Raw genomic sequence first — 6,000 nt, 5'->3', positions numbered from 1 at the left:
ACACGACGAGTATCGACTGCAATAAATTAGGGCATTTATGTGCAAGGAATGCGTTAGCGTAGTTAAGAAAAATATAAGAAATATTGTGGAACTGAAAACGTAAAATTAATTCGTTGAATATAATGTTAAAGTTTAAGCAAAATATTGTAAACGTATGTTCTCTCTATATTCTCTCTCTATTATAACGGACAGCTAAGTTAGAGATCCATTGCCAAGCTATGCCAATTCAAGGGTATTTGTTTCAATGTAATTATGTGGAACCGTTCCCATTGACAAGATAAACTGGCCCAGCTACTTGAAAGATCCATTCTGTACAAATATATGAAACCGTTTCCGCTGAAGCCAAGTTCAAGCTATTTCTCTCCGCACCTATAAGTCTATGCCACATCGGCTGATCGCCATTGTTTCTATTGTTGTTGTCAGTTGTCAATTTATAAACTTGTTACGATTAGTAACCAAAATTTATTCGAATGACGAATAACAGAAAAGAATAAACACCGCTCCCGATCAGCTGTATATTGTAAAACCGGCAACTTGTACTTTGAAACAGATCTGTACAAAGAGTCTGTGTCAAGAACTGTGGCAATTCAGTGTGACACAGCTTCGACTGGCTGAGCTTGGCTTGGCTTGGCCTCAATGGATCTATAGCCTTCCACTCGAGATCAATTCAGTTTATAAATATCTCTGATTAATTGCTTCAACAGGATGGAGCACTTAAAATTCTTTCTTTCGTGTTTGGATCAAAGTATCAAGTGAAAGCTTCACTAATGTCTCTGAAATAGTTATTATGTATTATTTCAGAATGAAGTTGACATTCTTGTTTCTGAGAGAAGATATAACAACTTTGAAATATGTTCTTTCATGCAACAGTAATAAAATAACATTAATCTGTTTTTAATTATTTTAATTTTTTAAGGGGATATATTTTCGTATTTTAGTTATAAACCAAATATAACATTTACAGTGTACTATCACAATCTCTGAAATTTCCCTTTTTTATATATTCCATTGGTTCAGTTAGGTATATATAATACTCCATCGCAAAAAAAAAATTCATGATAAATCACCGTAGATTACAATCGGATATATGTCGTTTATTGAAATTGTTATCAACCCACTGGTTTTTGCAGCCAGGCATCTATATCTGTCGATGATTTTTTTCTCACAGTGCAGACGAAGCGGTTCTATATCTTTTTTTTAATGTTTTTTAACGTTTCGTTTTTTACTCAAATAATTCATAGAATTTGTAGAAAACACATCAAGATTATTAATCTTTAATCATCTTAATAATCTTATTAATCTTTATTCTTCAATTCATTACCAACATACAATGACAAACAGTTATATATTAATATAGTAATATAGTTACAGTCTCTGTATTTAATTTTGTTACCATTTGATACAAGCTTTTATAGGAATATCTAATCTATCCTGTGCTGATAGTTTTGTTCATTGTTCATTTGATATATGACACAAAATTTTTCGTTCTAATTTCACGGCAATTTTCTAACCTATCAAATATGGAGGTGCATATTATTGAATTTCTAAACAATGCCTTTTTTCATGCCTTTCGCATCGTTCTATTAATTCAAGTTTCTGGTCTTGGCCGTCGAACACATACGACGATTTATTTTCATGGAAAAAGAATTTCACTCATTTATTACGAAGCAGCTCTTTGTGCAGCACAATTTTTCAAATGCTCTTTATCAGATGTGAAACTATACTAAACTGCACATCATTATCTTTGATACCCCGCTATCATATCGTCATTCCAGGCTTGATAAAAATTACTCTTTGCGATGCGTGTTTTAGACAACTAGCTAACCCGTGAAGGGTAAATAATTACATTTTTCGATTCATTTAATTATACGGAGGTTTGTTTATATACTTTTTTCATAACAGACATTTTTATGAACAATTAAAAACAGATGTGTTCCTCAAATTCAGATTCAATCTTTCCCCGCGCTTATTTAATCTCACATTTATCAAACGAAAAAGAGAAGAAGCAAAAGCTGATCTGATTTTAGTTATGAAAATCTTATTTACATATAAGTGGTTAAAATAGAAATACGCGATCTAAGAGAAAGCCGAAAACTACTACTTATTGCGTAAATATCAGAGTAGAGAATTTTTAATAAAATTCTGTATCATAAACAATAGATAATAGAAAACAGACTTAAAATTAACAAAACTAAATTTCTAAATTGAATCAGATGAACTCCAACTTTGAGTTATCGACACACAACATTAAAAATATTTCGTAAAGTATCTTGGCGAGTCTGCAGACACTTTCATATTAGCAATAGAATCACTGTCATGTCACCGCTTAATCATGTCAGTCATGTTCCTAATTTTATTACGAATGTCTTGTACAATCCGGATGTCTATAATACGAAGAACTGACAATAATTAAATTGATCCGAGTTCTATCCAAGTTCCGACAAAGATAATTAAATTTACTAATATACAAGCTCTCCAATTTCAGTAATGAAATCCTTGAAAACTTTATAAATCATCATTGGCATTGTAGATTCCTTAAATTATTATCTCTTGAATTCCTCGTTCCTTTTCCAACGTTAATAATTAAAACAAAGGAAGAAGTTTATTTGCTTGTTTTTCCCTGACATCGAAAGGAGATTGTATTAAATTTGGAAAGCAGAGCTTTGAAGCACAAAGAGCAAACACAATTCCTACATGGCAAAAGGCCATTCGACAAGAGGCCAAAGGCAGGTAACCATAGACTAACCAGCGTATAAACTCCTCGCAAATAATACATCACGTTCCCGTAGTTACAGCCATGAAGTTCCACGGAAGGAGGAGAATTCTCTTGGTCGCTTCCTGAGAACGTGCTTTGGTGAAATCACGGTGAATCAATTCTATTTGTGGTTATAGCTATAAGGTAACCATTCGATTCCAAGGTTCGTCAGAATCTCCACGCCATCCACCCTATTATATAATCATGCGACCCTTTGTCCAGAGAATCATAATCGTTTCAGTTGAACAACGTTGCTTACCAAAGTAATAGAAGAGGAAATTTGAAGAAAGCTATGAAAATTTTACACATCCATCGGAAGATTGTTACAGATACTGGTTCACTTAGAAAGCGCGCTTAGATATATTTTAGTTGAAATAAAAATAAAATGTCACGACTTGAAATAATAAATCGCTTATAAACTACTACTATCAATTTACTTTAGTATTTTAGTAAAAATGTACAAATTGCATACAAGATTTTACAAAGTATCGAAAGTAAACTACTATAAATAGCGTTGAAAGAATTAGAGAAATCTCTATTTAGGTGTCGCCTATTTACCAATACATATGTATTTATAGAAATCTGAGTTTGCATAAATATTCATAGTCTACTTATGAGGGTAAAAAATAGCAAATCTAACAGTTTCCCCTTGTTATTTCTTGTCACACGTAGTTTCACTGAAAACGCGAAAACCAAAATGCTCGCTCGAATTCCCCTCGGAAAATTTTAATAGGAAATTTTTTAGCAGGACGTCTGTTAATCTAGCACGGACGGGCGCGTTGCATCCAGGAACATTCATCACCTCGCGCCGCAGCACGCCAGGAGGATGATGTACATCATTATTAAATACGGAAGGTTCGGGTGATGGAGGTTTTTCGACAGTCCACTAACGTCATTCCGCAGGATTGCCTGACGTCATTAGTCGTTTTTCGCCGCTCGTCCTCCGGAAACTCATTTCGCCTCTTGCCCCTGCGACCGTTGATTTTCACGTTTACAGACAGCCATGCTATCTCTTCCGTTGAAAATCCATGATGCATCGCGCGTCGCTCTCTCACCATCGACGAGAGTGGCTAAGTACAAAACGAACGGGCCGCCGAGATCGATTCGTCGATTTCGTTATAGCCTGGCGATTTTTAGCCAGCCACTAGCTAGAAATTCACGGCCTCGATCGTGGAATCGGCCCGCGAACGTCATTTCGTATAAATGTTCAGGGCTGCGGATAAATTCCAGGGAATAGCAGCGACTCGATTTCGTGAAACGTTTAGATTGCAGATAAATTTGGATCAGGGATAATCTACCGAAAGGGAATTGAAAGTTTGTTCAGATACGTATACAGGTATATTTATATTTGTTTGACAGAAAATGTATTAGGTCGTAAAGCGAATTTCTTCTATTTTACGTTTGGTATAAAATTTCAGGAAAGTACGAAGTGGGTCATCAACGTACTCCCATTCACGTTTTTCATCGCTTTTTACTTTCAGGAAGTACCTGTCTTCTCCATTACTGATTAAAATATCCTTATGGTTTAATATCTAGAGAAATTTCCTTGAACTTTTCAAACTCCGAACTTTCTTGGCGATTGTCGCTGCTGTATCACGGTCTGTTTTATGGACATTTTGCTAAAATTTTATACCATATTTTTAACTTATTTTAAACGAATTTGTACCAGTGAATTACAAAGATTTTATAAATCTCTGCTAACTTTTGAGATCAAATCCATTAAATTAAATTCATCAAGGATAGTTTAATAGCTGCAAATGAACTAACCTAATATATGTACATATATTTCGCGATCATATTTCCCGATCTTTATGTAAAATTCTCTAAACGATATTCTATAAATATTATACATTCATTAACTAATAATAATAATTAAAATTCTCAAACTCAAGTAGAATCGCGGGAACGCTATCAGATATTGGTATCTACTAATTTATCGCTAGATCTAAATCACGATCCATTCTTATTATCGGTAGCAGAGATCACGATGTTCAAGAAGTGGAACGTTTTGCTGTACGCTTATAAAACATATTCACAAAGAGGTCTATCGGTCGTGGAGGAAAAAACTCGTTATCTCGAGGGTTAGATTGAGTTATTCGAGCTCGTTGGTCTATCCAGTCGCTGGCACGAGGTGTTGCTGCTGAGAGCTTGCGAAACACCGTACGCGTGTTCAACACGCACACCTGCGCTCGCGTGTACCCACACGAGAGGCTGGTAAACCTCGTTGCGGGGCCGTACCAGTTAATATACTCGTGGACATAGGAAGCTAAAGGGTGGATGTTAATAAACCAGGTGGATAGCAATGTCGTCATTCTCACCATATCACCCTCCCCCAGAATTTCAGCATTAGCTTCTGGATATCGAGCATAAGAGTTAACCGTCAGTTCCGTTAATAAGCCATATACGCTACCGGTTTTAGGGATACAGACATACTTGTAGATTTTAATCCCTTGGAGATTCATTTTTCTCTTAAAAAACAACGCAATAATACCATACTAGAAACAATAATAGGTATAGTCAAGTTTGAAAAAGTATGAGATAATCATAAAATACATATCCGTGTACACGTTGAACGAAAACATTTATGGCTGAATGATCGAGTGTGGAAGATTCGCAGTAAACACGCGTAAATCGAGAGATTCGGGATGATAAATATTAGTGTCTAGAAATTTTATCTGATTCTAAGAAATGTAAAAAAGACATAATATATTACTTTTTACTGTAAAAAATACATATAACGTATTAATTTAGGAAAGGTGAATGCAATATGAAGTTATATCAAATTGCTAAGATTATACTGTTCTGTTGTGCAAGAATCAAGAAACTCAAGACTGACCAACCTTTACATTTCCTTCATTGTATTTCCAAGAAAAAGATAACAAAGGAAAGCAAGGAAACCATAACGTAATATCACCGCGTTTACAATATCATCAACGATGTGAAACGCTTTAAGGTATCCAGTTGCTTGCAAAGAATGGATTATGTGATGTTCAACGCGAAACCATTGGAAAGTAAAAGAAAAAAGGGGGGAAGAAAACTGAAAGCATCAAGTCGAGCTAGGAGCTACGTGCTGCTCATACGTGAAACGATCCTGTAACTTGATCGTAAACGAAACGAAGCCGGAATTCTGGAAGAGTAGTGGATACCACCGCGCCTGTACAGGCCGACAGGAAGAGCCCCGAAGGAAAGGATCTCCGGTTCACTGTCCTACTATAGGAGCATCCGATCTCACGAAACTGTCCTGA

This window comes from Bombus pyrosoma, linkage group LG5, assembly GCF_014825855.1.
Source record: "Bombus pyrosoma isolate SC7728 linkage group LG5, ASM1482585v1, whole genome shotgun sequence".
NCBI lineage: Eukaryota > Metazoa > Arthropoda > Insecta > Hymenoptera > Apidae > Bombus > Bombus pyrosoma.
Note: the sequence above shows the minus strand (reverse complement) of the source record.